This window comes from Salvelinus alpinus, chromosome 7, assembly GCF_045679555.1.
Source record: "Salvelinus alpinus chromosome 7, SLU_Salpinus.1, whole genome shotgun sequence".
NCBI classification, from domain to species: Eukaryota; Metazoa; Chordata; class Actinopteri; order Salmoniformes; family Salmonidae; genus Salvelinus; species Salvelinus alpinus.
The window spans coordinates 33,692,169-33,707,590 of NC_092092.1; the positions used below are offsets into that span (position 1 = coordinate 33,692,169).

At 42.4% G+C, this 15,422-nt stretch overlaps 1 protein-coding gene across 1 annotated transcript in view; it reads right to left on the reverse strand.

The window, feature by feature from the left end:
* The window catches only part of LOC139580841 (glutamate receptor ionotropic, NMDA 2C-like), a 96,237-nt gene that overhangs the window by 32,891 nt on the left and 47,924 nt on the right, over positions 1-15,422 (reverse strand). The window lies entirely within an intron of this gene.

Consider the following 15,422-nt stretch of genomic DNA (forward strand, 5'->3'; position numbering starts at 1 on the left):
AATTGGCCTGATATGGTTCTCAATCAGAGGCAGGTGTTTTGCATTGTCTCTGATTGGGAACCATATTAAGGTAGCCTGTTTGCACTGTTGGTTTGTGGGTGATTGTTCCTGTTCGTGTGTTCATGTATTTTGTGTTCCCATGTTCAGAACTGTAGCGTCTTTGGTTTTCGTCTGTTTATTGTTTTTGTTCATGTTGAAAAAGTATTCCAATAAATGTGGAAACGTACCACGCTGCGCTTTGGTCCTCCTCTCCTTCCAACGACGAGAGCCGTTACAGTAACGGTCTTGATGAAAATAATAAACTATGTGACATGTTAACAGATAACAATAATGTGCAGTGCCTCTACTTTTTCCACATTGTGTTACAGCCTGAATTTAAAATGAAGTGAATTGAGATTTTGTGTCACACACAACACTCCATAATGTCAATGTGGAATTATGTTTTACAAGTTCATTCAAAATGAAAAGCTAAAATGTATTGAGTCAATAAGTATTCAACCCCTTTGTTATGGCAAGCCTAAATAAGTTCAGGAGTATATATTTGCCGATCAAGTCACATAAGTTGCATAGAATCACTCTGTGTGCAATAATAGTGTTTAACATAATGTTGTTATGACTACCTCATCTTTGTACCCCACACATACAATGGTCCCTCGGTTGAGCAGTGCATTTCAAACACAGATTCAATCACAAACTCCAGGGAGAGAAAAAAAGCAGACATTGAATATCCCTTTGAGCATGGTGAAAATATTAGTTACACTTTGGATGGTGTATCAATATACCCAGTCGCTACAAAGATACAGGCTTCTTTCCTAACTCAGTTGCCGGCGAGGAAGGAAACCGCTCAGGGATTTCACCATGAGGCCAATGGTGACTTTAAAACAATGACAGGGTTTAATGGCTGTGATGGGAGAAAACTGAGGATGGATCAACGACATAGTAGTTACTCCACAATACTAACCTAAACAATGGAGTGGATTGAAGGAAGCCTCCAAAACATGCAAAAACAATGTGGCAAAGAAATTATCTTTATGTCCTGAAAAGAAACGTTATGTTTGGGGTAAATACAACACATCGCAGAGTACCACTCTTCATATTTTCAAACATGGTGGTGGCTGCTTCATGTTATGGGTATGCTTGTCATTGGCAAGGACTAGGGAGGTTTTAGGGTAAAAAGAAACGGAATAGAGCTTAACACAGGCAAACTGCTTTCCACCAGACACTGGGAGACAAATTCACTTTATAAAAATAAAAATAGGCAAGTCAGTTAAGAACATATGCTTCTTTACAATGACAGCCTACCAAAAGGCAAAAGGCCTCCTGCAGGGCAGGTAGCAACACATCATGGTAGCAGCACAAAACACGGTACAAACATTATTGGGCACAGTCAACAGCACAAAGGTCAAGAAGGTCGAGACAACAATACATCACACAAAGCAGCCACAACTGTCAGTAAGAGTGTCCATGATTGAGTCTTTGAATAAAGCGATTGAGATAAAACTGTCCAGTTTGAGTGTTTGTTGCAGCTCGTTCCAGTTGATAGCTGCAGCGAACTGAAAATAGGAGCAACCCAGGGATGTGTGTGCTCTGGGGACCTTTAACAGAATGTGACTGGCAGAACGGGTGTTGTATGTGGAGGATGAGGGCTGCAGTATATACCTCAGATAGGAAGGGAGTGAGGCCTAAGAGGGTTTTATAAATAAGCATCAACCAGTGGGTCTTACGACAGGTATACAAAGATAACCAGTTTACAGAGGAGTATAGAGTGCAGTGATGTGTCCTATAAGGAGCATTGGTGGCAAATCTGATGGCCGAATGGTAAAGAACATCTAGCCGCTCGAGAGCACCCTTACCTGCCAATCTATAAATTATGTTGCCGTAATCTAGCATGGGTAGGATGGTCATCTGAATCAGGGTTAGTTTTGGCAGCTGGGGTGAAAGAGGAGCGATTCTAATAGAGGAAACCAAGTCTAGATTTAACTTTAGCCTGTAGCTTTGATATGTGCTGAGAGAAGGACAGTTCACCATCTAGCCCTACTCCCAAGTACTTGTATAAGGTGACTAGTTCAAGCTCTAAACCCTCAGAGGTAGTAATAACACCTGTGGGAAGAGGGGCATTCTTCTTACCAAACCACATGACCTTTGTTTTGGAGGTGTTCAGAACAAGGTTAAGGGTAGAGAAAGCTTGTTGGACACTAAGAAAGCTTTGTTGTAGAGCATTTAACACAAAATCTGGGGAGGGGCCAGCTAGGTATAAGACTGTATCATCTGCATTTAATGGATAAGAGAGCTTCCTACTGCCTGAGCTATGTTGTTCATGTAAATTGAGAAAAGCGTGGGGCCTAGGATTGAGCCTTGGGGTACTCCCTTGGTGACAGGCAGTGGCTGAGACAACAGATTTTCTGACTTTATACACTGCACTCTTTGAGAGAGGTAGTTAGCAAACCAGGCCAAAGACCCCTCGGAGACACCAATACTCCTTAGCCGGCCCACAATAATGGAATGGTCTACCATATCAAAAGCTTTTGCCAAGTCAATAAAAATAGCAGCACAATATTGCTTAGAATCAAGGGCAATGGTGACATCATTGAGGACCTTTAAGGTTGCAGTGACACATCCATAACCTGAGCGGAAACCAGATTGCAGACCCAAGAGTATGCTATAGACATCAAGAAAGCCAGTCAGTTCATTATTGACAAGTTTTTCCAACACTTTGGATAAACAGGGCATAATAGAAATCGGCCTATAACAGTTAGGATCTGCTTGATCTCTCCCTTTATATAAAGGCTGAACTGTGGCTGCCTTCCAAGCAATGGTAACCTCCCGAGAAAGGAGAGACAGGTTAAAAAGGTTGGAGATAGGCTTGGCGATTATAGGGGCGGCAACCTTAAAGAAGAAAGGGTCTAAACCATCTGACCCAGATGTTTTTGGGGGTCAAGTTTAAGGAGCTCCTTTAGCACCTCGGACTCAGTGACTGCCTGCAGGGAGAAACTTTGTAGCTGGCAGGGGAAAAAGAAGGAAAAGCATCAGGGATAGTCACATTAGAAGGGGTGGGAGATGAGCGAATGCTGCATGGGCAAGGAGGCATGGTTGAGTCAAATAGGAATCCTGACTTAATTAATAAATCTTGTTAGGGATAGGGTCTAGTTTCCTGAATTTCTGGCTAACTGACATGCCCAAAGTAAACTGCCTGTTACTCAGGCCCAGAAGCCAGGATATGCATATAATTGGTAGCATTGGATAGAACACAGGTTGAAGTTTCTAAAACTGTTACAATAATGTCTGAGACTAGAACAGAATTGATATGGCAGGCAAAAAATCAGAAGAAAAACCAACCAGACATTTTTGATTTTTTAGGTCCCAGGCTCCTACAAAGCTATGGGTCCTATGTAATTCCGTCTCGCAGATTGCAAATCCTATGGCTTCCACTAGATGTCAACCATCTTTGTACAAGGTTTCAGGCTTGTTTTTTGAAAAACAAGCAACAATTTGGAGTTTTGGTGAGGAGAGCACCGGAACGTTATCAGTCATTCGGCGCGCGAGGGATAGGGCACGCTTACTAATTTTGCTTTCCTATTGAACACACTTCTTTCCGTATGAAATATTATAGTTTATTTACATTTTAAAGTACCTGACGATTAAATAGGGGTGATTAAAGAGCTCAGCCACGTGCTTTTTGTCAGTAACAAACACATCGTCAACATTAAGGGACATGGGCAGCTGTGAATAGGAGGGTTTATTCTCCAGGTCTTTAACCGTTTTCCAGAACTTCTTGGGCTTAGACCCTCAGAGAGAGAACTGCTCCATAAAGTAACTAACTTTGGCCTTCCGGATAGCCTGAGTGCACTTATTTCTCATTTGCCTGAACGATAGCCAGTCAGCCTGAGCCTTTTGCCGAGCCTTTCGCCAAACGCAATTCTTGAAGTGGAGTAACTCTGAAAGATCATGGTCGCACCAGGGGCTGAACCTGTTTTTAATTCTCATTTTCTTTATGGGGGCGTGTTTGTTAACAATACCACTGAGAATATAAAAAAAGAAGGTCCAAGCTGATTCTATACCATTTTACAGAGGCCAGTTTGTCACGTATACTCCCTCTCCGGCCTCTAGGTCATCAGGCTGCTGATTATCCCGCACAACTGTCACCATTGTCTCGCGCACCTGCGCCTCATGACACTCACCCGGACTCCATCACCTCCTTGATTGTCTTCCCTAGAACTGTCACTCCCCTTGGTTCTTTCCTCAGGTGTTATTTTTTTTATTTTATTTTTATTTCACCTTTATTTAACCAGGTAGGCTAGTTGAGAACAAGTTCTCATTTGCAACTGCGACCTGGCCAAGATAAAGCATAGCAGTGTGAACAGACAACACAGAGTTACACATGGAGTAAACAATAAACAAGTCAATAACATGGTAGAAAAAAAAGAGAATCTATATACAATGTGTGCAAAAGGCATGAGGTAGGCAATAAATCGAATAATTACAATTTAGCAGATTAACACTGGAGTGATAAATCATCAGATGATCATGTGCAAGAAGAGATACTGGTGTGCAAAAGAACATGTAGCGAGGGCCAGCCGACTAGGGCATACAGGTCGCAGTGGTGGGTCGTATAAGGTGCTTTAGTAACAAAACGAATGGCACTGTGATAAACTGCATCCAGTTTGCTGAGTAGAGTATTGGAAGCTATTTTGTAGATGACATCGCCGAAGTCGAGGATCGGTAGGATAGTCAGTTTTACTAGGGTAAGTTTGGCGGCGTGAGTGAAGGAGGCTTTGTTGCGGAATAGAAAGCCGATTCTTGCTTTGATTTTGGATTGGAGATGTTTGATATGAGTCTGGAAGGAGAGTTTGCAGTCTAGCCAGACACCTAGGTACTTATAGATGTCCACATATTCTAGGTCGGAACCGTCCAGGGTGGTGATGCTAGTCGGGCGTGCGGGTGCAGGCAGCGAACGGTTGAAAAGCATGCATTTGGTTTTACTAGCGTTTAAGAGCAGTTGGAGGCCACGGAAGGAGTGTTGTATGGCATTGAAGCTCGTTTGGAGGTTAGATAGCACAGTGTCCAAGGAAGGGCCGGAAGTATATAGAATGGTGTCGTCTGCGTAGAGGTGGATCAGGGAATCGCCCGCAGCAAGAGCAACATCATTGATGTATACAGAGAAAAGAGTCGGCCCGAGAATTGAACCCTGTGGAACCCCCATAGAGACTGCCAGAGGACCGGACAACATGCCCTCCGATTTGACACACTGAACTCTGTCTGCAAAGTAGTTGGTGAACCAGGCAAGGCAGTCATTAGAAAAACCGAGGCTACTGAGTCTGCCGACTGAGTCTGACTCTGTTTTCATGTTGATGCGTTGTTTGTGTTACGTGTTTATTGTTAAATATATTTATTAAAACATTCACTCCCTAAACTTTCTTCCTGACTCTCAGTGCACTCGTTACACAGTTCATGAAGGAAGGCTTGCTCATTAAAGTTTTTTAGCAAGCGTAGACCGATGCTGATGGAGGACGATAGCACTAAGCAACAGTCAACAAGAGCTATTTGAAAGTTTTGTGCTTAAAACCAGCAAATCAAATTGTTTGGGGACAGACTTGGTGGAGACAACCGAGTACTGAATGTGATCCTTGGTAAAGATTGCCACTCCCCCACCTTTGGAAGATCTGTCTTGCCGAAATAGGTTATAACCAGAAAGGTTAACATCAGTATTCAAAACACTCTTCCTTAATCACGTCTCAGTAATGACCAACACATCTGGATAGGAGCTGTGAACCCATACTTTCAATGGATCCATTTTAGGTAATACGTTTCCAGTGTCAACGTGCAGAAAACCCAGGCTTTTACAAAATCAGAAATCAATGAAGCAGATATCAGAGCACAAGTCAGAATTGGGGCTAGCAACAGTAGGTGGGCCAGGGTGTAAATGCACATTTCCAGATATCATCAACTGGAATACAATCAAGGCACGACAGAGTACAGGGAGAGCTCTGCAGTGTTGATTTATGATATCTGAATGTGCAATAGATGGCAACAAGATCATATTACACAGCAATTTCATCAGATAACATGAATACAAAGCCTGCAAGAGGTGGTTAGAATAGGATGGGAGGCCAAAAGTCTGTGTAACCAATAGAGTCCCGAGAGTGGGAACAAACATAGTCTGTCCCATGGTTGGGTAAAGAAAGTTTGTAGTCAACAAAGTATGCAGGAGTCATGAGGCAAATCGCAAAATGCCCAAGAAAGAAATTTAATATATAACGACTTGGGGCTAGCCATTGTAAGTTCAGAGTCACTCGCCCCAACAGTGCGTGTGTGCTGGAGGCGAGCGAAAGCTCGGGAGAGAGGGGTGAGTGTGGTGGAGGTACCTGTACCAGACAGAGGGAGACAGGGCAGGGCAGACGGCAAACAGATCGCCAGGTGGATTCCAAGCAGCAGTGCAGCAGGCAATGGGAGTAGGTGTCACACCCACTTGGGATAAGCTTTTATTTCTAGATGCAGATTTCTTGTAGAAAATGCCAGTGATGGTCTTTGAACAGCAGGAGGGGGATTCAGAAGACGCTTCAAAGACTCATGACACTTGTTGGGCCCAAAGACTGTTTACTTCACACTTTAGTGCTAATTTAATTTGTATTTGGTCTGTCCTTGCAAGCCTGGGAGCCTTAACTCAGCATTCAGTCCCCATAAAGTAAAATATATCATTGTAATACACTTTATTATTAAAAAAAAAATCATTTTTATTTTTCTTCTTGGCTTTCAAAATAGCATGAGACCAAACCACTACTCACTCAGTTCCAGGTTGGAATGGTGTCCTCAGGTCTCTGCTGTTTGTTTGCCAGAGCACCCTCTGTATAGCTTGGAAAAAGAAAACCTTGAAAGGAGTAATCTCTGCTTTAGGTAATTAGGCAATTAGTAATAATTAGGTTATGGGTTTGGAGTTTTGATCTGGAGCGAAGGCCAAGCTGTGGAGGGTGGGTAGCATCCTTCTTACAGTTGAAGTCGGAAGTTTACATACACCTGAGCCAAATACATTTAAACTCATTTTTTTACAATTCCTGACATTTAATCCGAGTAAAAATTCCCTGTTTAAGGTCAGTTAGGATTACCACTTTTTTTTAAGAATGTGAAATGTCAGAATAATAGTAGAGAGAATGATTTATTTCAGCTTTTACTTTTTTCATCACATTCCCAGTAGGTCAGAAGCTAACATACACTCAATTAGTATTTGGTAGCATTGCCTTTAAACTGTTTAACTTGGGTCAATCGTTTCTATAGGATTCAGGTCAGGGCTTTGTGATGGACACTCCAATACCTTGACTTTATTGTCCTTAAGCCATTTTGCCACAACTTTGGAAGTATGCTTGGGGTCATTGTCCATTTGGAAGACCCATTTGCGACCAAACTTTAACTTCCTGACTGATGTCTTGAGATGTTACTTCAATATATCCAATTTTCCATCTATTTTCCACGATGCCATCTATTTTGTGAAGTGTACCAGTCCCACGTGCAGCAAAGCACCCCCACAACATGATGCTGCCACCCCCGTGCTTCACGGTTGGGATGGTGTTCTTCGGCTTGCAAGCCTCACCCTTTTTCCTCCAAACATAACGATGGTCATTATGGACAAACAGTTCTATTTTTGTTTCATCAGAGCAGAGGACATTTCTCCAAAAAGTACGATCTTTGTCCCCATGTGCAGTTGCAAACCGTAGTCTGGCTTCTTTTATGGCGGTTTTGGAACAGTGGCTTCTTCCTTGCTGAGCGGCCTTTCAGGTTATGTCGATATAGGACTCGTTTTACTGTGGATATAGATACTTTTGTAACTGTTTCCTCCAGCATCTTCACAAGGTCCTTTGCTGTTGTTCTGGGATTGATTTGCACTTTTCGCACCAAAGTACGTTATTCTCTAGGAGACAGAACGATTCTCCTTCCTGAGCGGTATGACAGCTGCGTGGTCCCATGGTGTTTATACTTGCATACTATTGTTTGTACAGATGAACGTGGTACCTTCAGGCGTTTGGAAATTGCTCCCAAGGATGAACCAGACTTTGAAACAGATTTTTTTCTGAGGTCTTGGCTGATTTCTTTTAATTTTCTCATGATGTCAAGCAAAGAGGCACTGAGTTTGAAGGTAGGCCTTGAAATACATCCCCAGGTACACCTCCAATTGACTCAAATTATGTCAATTAGCCTATCAGAAGCTTCTAAAGGCATGACATCATTTTCTGGAATGTCCCAAGCTGTTTAAAGGCACAGTCAACTTAGTGTATGTAATCTTCTGACCCACTGGAATTGTGATACAGTGAATGATAAGTGAAATAATCTGTCTCTAAACAATTGTTGGAAAAATTATTAGTAGATGTCCTAACGGTCTTGCCAAAACTATAGTGTGTTAAAACCTCACTAGGGTATGTGGGACGCTAGCCAAATTCAAAACAACAGAAATCCCATCATTAAAATTCAAACATACAAGTATTTTACACCATTTTAAAGATACACTTGTTGTAAATCCAGCCACAGTGTCCGATTTCAAAAAGGCTTTACGACGAAAGCACACCAAACGATTATGTTAGGTCAGAGCCAAGTCACAGAAAAACACAACCATTTTTCCAGCCAAAGAGAGGAGTCACAAAAAGCAGAAAGAGAGATAAAATTAATCACTAACCTTTGATGATCATCATCAGATGACACTCATATGACTTCATGTTACACAATACATGTATGTTTTGTTTGGTAAAGTTCATATTTATATCCAAAAATCTCAGTTTACATTGGCGCGTTATGTTCAGTAGTTCCAAAACATCCGGTGATTTTGCAGAGAGCCACATCAATTTACAGAAATACTCATAATAAACATTGCTAAAAGATACAACTGTTATGCATGGAATTTTAGATCCACTTCTCCTTAATGCAACCGCTGTGTCAGATTTTTAAAAAACTTTACGGAAAAAGCACACCATGCCATACAGATATCTGCCATGTTGTGGAGTCAACAGAAGTCAGAAATAGCATAATAAATATTCACTTACCTTTGATGATCTCATCAGAATGCACTCCCAGGAATCCCAGTTCCACAATAAATGTTTGATTTGTTCGATGAAGACCATCATTTATGTCCAAATACCTCCTTTTTGTTTGCGCGTTTAGTACACATTCCAAACTCAGGAGGCGCGGGCAAGTCCAGGCGAAAGTTCAGACGAAAAGTCATATTACAGTTCATAGAAACATGTCAAACGATTTATAGAATCAATCTTTAGGATGTTTTTATCATAAATCTTCAATAATGTTCCAACCGGAGAATTTCTTTGTCTGTAGAAATGCAATGGAACGCAAGCTAACTCTCACGTGAGCGCGCGTGATCAACTCATGCCACTCTGGCAGACCTCTGACTCATTCAGCTTCCATTCCCCCCTCCTTCACAGTAGCAGCATCAAACAAGGTTCTAAAGACTGTTGACATCTAGTGGAAGCCTTAGGAAGTGCAATATGACCCCATAGACATATATTCGATAGGCAATGACTTGAAAAACTACAAACCTCAGATTTCCCACTGCCTGGTTGGATCTTTTCTCAGGTTTTTGCCTGCCATATGAGTTCTGTTATACTCACAGACATCATTCAAACCGTTTTAGAAACTTCAGAGTGTTTTCTATCACAATCTACTATTTATATGCATATTCTAGCTTTTATGGCTGAGTAGCAGGCAGTTTAATTTGGGCACGCTTTTCATAAAAAATGCTACCCTAGTGAAGTTAACAAGACATTTGTGGAGTGGTTGAAAAACGACTTTTAATGACTACAACCTAAGTGTATGTAACGTCTGACTTCTACTGTATGTACCTGCCGAAAATCCAAGTTTATCTAACTCCAAATCTATCCTTTTGAAAAATGTGAGAGCTCACATCAAGCTGTGTCTCTCTCTCTCTGGAGACCTCATCTGTCACAATAACCTAAAACACAAGAACAAATATACAGTGAGGGAAAAAAGTATTTGATCCCCTGCTGATTTTGTACGTTTGCCCACTGACAAAGAAATGATCAGTCTATAATTTTAATGGTAGGTTTATTTGAACAGTGAGAGACAGAATATCAACAAAAAAATCCAGAAAAACGCATGTCAAAAATGTTATGAATTGATTTGCATTTTAATGAGGGAAATAAGTATTTGACCCCTCTGCAAAACATGACTTAGTACTTGGTGGCAAAACCCTTGTTGGCAATCACAGAGGTCAGATGTTTCTTGTAGTTGGCCACCAGGTTTGCACACATCTCAGGAGGGATTTTGTCCCACTCCTCTTTGCAGATCTTCTTCAAGTCATTAAGGTTTCGAGGCTGACGTTTGGCAACTCGAACCTTCAGCTCCCTCCACAGATTTTCTATGGGATTAAGGTCTGGAGACTGGCTAGGCCACTCCAGGACCTTAATGTGCTTCTTCTTGAGCCACTCCTTTGTTGCCTTGGCCGTGTGTTTTGGGTCATTGTCATGCTGGAATACCCATCCACGACCCATTTTCAATACCCTGGCTGAGGGAAGGAGGTTTTCACCCAAGATTTGACGGTACATGGCCCCGTCCATCGTCCCTTTGATGCGGTGAAGTTGTCCTGTCCCTTTAGCAGAAAAACACCCCCAAAGCATAATGTTTCCACCTCCATGTTTGACGGTGGGGATGGTTTCTTGGGGTCATAGGCAGCATTCCTCCTCCTCCAAACACGGCAAGTTGGGTTGATGCCAAAGAACTCCATTTTGGTCTCATCTGACCACAACACGTTCACCCAGTTGTCCTCTGAATCATTCAGATGTTCATTGGCAAACTTCAGACGGGCATGTATATGTGCTTTCTTGAGCAGGGGGACCTTGCGGGCGCTGCAGGATTTCAGTCCTTCACGGCATAGTGTGTTACCAATTGTTTTCTTGATGACTATGGTCCCAGCTGCCTTGAGATCATTGACAAGATCCTCCTGTGTAGTTCTGGGCTGATTCCTCACCGTTCTCATGATCATTGCAACTCCACGAGGTGAGATCTTGCATGGAGCCCCAGGCTGAGGGAGATTGACAGTTATTTTGTGTTTCTTCCATTTGCGAATAATCACAGAAACTGTTGTCACCTTCTCACCAAGCTGCTTGGCGATGGTCTTGTAGCCCATTCCAGCCTTGTGTAGGTCTACAATCTTGTCCCTGACATCCTTGGAGAGCTCTTTGGTCTTGGCCATGGTGGAGAGTTTGGAATCTGATTGATTGATTGCTTCTGTGGACAGGTATCTTTTATACAGGTAAGAAACTGAGATTAGGAGCACTCCCTTTAAGAGTGTGCTCCTAATCTCCGTTCGTTACCTGTATGAAAGACACCTGGGAGCCAGAAATCTTTTTGATTGAGAAGGGGTCAAATACTTATTTCCCTCATTAAAATGCAAATCAATTTATAACATTTTTGACATGCATTTTTCTGGATATTTTTGTTGTTATTCTGTCTCTCACTGTTCAAATAAACCTACCATTAAAATTATAGACTGATAATTTCTTTGTCAGTGGGCAAACGTACAAAATCAGCAGGGGATCAAATACTTTTTTCCCTCACTGTACACTGGAGTTGTTAACCAAGACGATTTTGAATGTTCCTGAGTGGCCTAGTTACAGTTTTGACTTACATTGGCTTAAAAATCTATGGCAAGACTTGAAAATGTCAGTCTTGCAATGATCAACAACCAACTTGGGTAATTTTTTTCATAATAATGTGCAAATATTATACAATCGAGGAGTGCAAAGCTCTTAGACTTACCCAGAAAGACTCACAGCTCTAATCAAAGGTAGCAGGTAGCCTAGTGTTTAGCGCTTTCGACTAGTAACCGAAAGGTTGCAAGATCGAATCCCCGAGCTGACAAGCTAAAAATCTGTCGTTCTGCCCCTGAACAAGGCAGTAAACCCACTGTTCCTAGGCCGTCATTGAAAATAAGAATTTGTTCTTAACTGACTTGCCTAATTAAATAAAGGTTCATAATAATAATAAATCAAATGTTAATTACTTACAAACCCTTAACCAACAATGCAGTTCAAGAAATAGAGTTAAGAAAATATTCAAAATAAAAACACAATACAATAACGTGGCTATACACAGGGGGTACTGGTACAGGATCAATGTGTGGGGATACAGGTTAGTTGGGGTAATTTGTACATGTAGGTAGGGGTAAAGGGACTATGCATAGATAATAAACAGCAAGTAGCAGCAGTGTACAAACAAAGGGGGGGAAGGTCAATGTAAATAGTCCGGGTGGCCATTTGATTAATTGTTCAGCCGTCTTATGGCTTGCTTAAAAAGGAGCAAGCCATACCTAGACTTTGCGCTCTGGTATCGCTTCCCGTGCAGTAGCAGAGAGAGCAGTCTATGACTTGGGTGACTGGAGTCTTTGACAATATTTTGGGCCTTCCTCTGACACCGCCTAGTATATAGGTCCTGGATGGCAGGAAGCTTGGCCCCAGTGATGTACTGGGCCGTACGTATTATCGTCTGTAGCGCTTTGCGGTCGGATGCCAAACAGTTGCCATATCAGGCGGTGATGCAACTGGTCAGGATGCTCTCGATGGTGCAGCTGTAGAACTTTTTGAGGATCTGGGGACCCACGCCAAATCTTTTCAGTCTCCTGAGGGGGAAAATGTGTTGTCGTGCCCTCTACACAACTTTATTGGTGTGTTTGTACCATGATAGTTTGTTGGTGATGTGGATACCAAGGAGCTTGAAACTCTCGACCCGCTCCACTGCAGCCTCGTTGATGTGAATGGCCCTCCTTTTCCTGTAGTCCATGATCAGCATCCTTTGTCTTGCTCACGTTGAGGGAGGGGTTGTTGTCCTGGCATCACACTGCCAGGTCTCTGACCTCCTACCTATAGGCTGTCTCGTCGGTGTTCAAGCCTACCACTGTTGTGTCATCGGCCAACTTAATGATGGTGTTGGATGTCGTGCTTGGCCACGCAGTCGTGGGTGAACAGGGAGTACAGGGGGGGACTAAGCATGCACCCCTGAGGGGCCCCCGCATTGAGGATCGGCGTGGAAGATGTGTTGTTACCTACCCTTACCACCTGGGGGCGGCCCGTCAGGAAGTCCAGGATCCAGTTGCAGAGGGAGGTGTTTAGTCCCAGGGTCCTTAGCTTAGTGATAGCTTTGTGTGCACTATAGTGTAGAACGCTGAGCTGTAGTCAATGAACAGCATTCTCACATAGGTGTTCCTTTTGTCCAGGTGGGAAAGGGCAGTTTGGAGTGTGATTGAGATTGCGTCACCAGTGGATCTGTTGGGGCGGTATGCGAACTGGAGTGGGTCTAGGGTTTCCGGTTGATGGTGTTAATGTGAGCCATGACCAGCCTTTCAAAGCACTTCATGGCTACTGACGTGAGTGCCACAGGCAATAGTAATTTAGGCAGGTTATTTCACTTTCTTGGGCACAGGGACTATGGTTGTCTGCTTGAAACATGTCGGTATTACAGACTCGGTCAGGGAGAGTATGAAACTGTCAGTGAAGATAATAGCTGCCAAAGGTGATTCTAACATGTATTGACTCAGAGGTGTGAATACTTATGTAAATGGGATAGAGTGAGCTCTACAAGTATTGGGACAGTGATATATTTTAGTGAGAAAGTTACAGATGCACAAATATCATACCCCCAAGACATGCTAACCTCTCACCATTATAATAACAGGGGAGGATAGCATTTTGGGGGGAGTTGATATTTATGCCTCTGTAACTTTCTGACTCATCATTATTCACGATTCATTCAGGATTATCAGAAATCAAGGTAAGATCCAGATGCAGACACGTCGAATTGACAATGGCTTAATATTCTAACAGGGGCAGGCAATAGGCAGGTCAAGGCAGGCAGGGGTCAGTAAACCAGAGGTGGGGCAAAGGTACAGTTTGGCAGGCAGGCTCAGGGGCAGGGGCAGGCAGAGTGGTCAGGCAGCAGGGCTCAGAGTCAGGACAGGCAAGGGTCAAAACCAGGAGGGTGAGAAAAAGAGAGACTGGGAAAAGCAGGAGCTGAGAACAACAACGCTGGTTGAACTGACAAACAAGACAAACTGGCAACGGACAAACAGAGAACACAGGTATAAATACACAGGGGATAATGGGGAAGATGGGCGACACCTGGAGGGGGGTGGAGACAATCACAAGGACAGGTGAAACAGTTCACAGTGGGACACAGGATTATCCGTAATCATGGTAGATTCCAGATTAATGTAGAAGTGTTTAGAAAAATATTATATTCTTATTTACAATAAAAGTTCTTCCAAAATGACACAATACATTGTTTCCCTTCATCTCTATTGGGGACAAAATAATCTGAAACACTACCAAACAAACAGCAAATGCTAGGAATATGGGACCAAATACTACACTTTCGACTACTTTAATACACGTACAGTATAAGTACATTTGTCACAATTGTACAATCACCAGCTATGGATGAAAATAACCTCAAATCAAAGTCATTGTATAATTTAATATCCAAAGTGGTGCAATAGAGAGCCAAAACCAAAACAGTGTCAATGTCCTAATACTTGTATTTGGAGCTGACTGTATTGCTGTATTTCATTTTCAATAAATCAGCAAAAATGTCTAAAAACATGTTTTCACTTTGTCATTATGGGGTATTGTGTGTAGGTTGTTGAGAAAAATATATATATTTGATCTATTTTGAATTCAGGTTGTAACAAACAACAAAATGTGGAATAAGTCAACGGTAAATGCTTGCATTGTAAAGGCCTGCACCAAAGCCTGCCATCTTGTCCTCCAACGGAGACGTTTCTTTTTATGTACCCAATTGTCCTTTTATCCACTGTACTTCGTTTTTATTTTGATATTTTTTTATGCACATGTGGCTACATGTGTATAGATGATGTCATGTATTATAGATGAAACCTGTAAATAGCTACAACACTATTTAAAGCCACATTAGCGTGTAAATAACCCACACTATTGTGTCTGACTCTATGAATTGCAGTGCTGTTTTAACTGCTTGGAACTTTTCTCAGGCAGTTACTGAAATCAATCACTCCTCCCTCCCTCTCTAGGAGGAAAGCAGTGAGGAAGATAGAGAGACGGATCCCCCTGACTTAGTTTAAAAAAAATGAGATGTGTAGTGCTGTCAGTGTGTCAAAAAGAGAGAGAAGGGATGAAAAGGGCATGTCACATGCACAAACCCACAAGTAAGTGCACAATGACACTTTTTCACTAACGAATGAGCTACATGACACTGGAGGTAAGGAGGGGGAGAGAGGTTTTAAGGAAAGAGTGAGAGAGTGTTACAGAGAGAGTGAGAAGGTTAAAGGGAAGAAATAGAAGCAGGGGTTGTGAATGACTGTGTGTTATGTTGGAATTCCGGAGCATTGCAAAAACCTCAGCAGCCGGACTTTTTGTTTGTGTTTGAGTTTTCAGACTGCACAG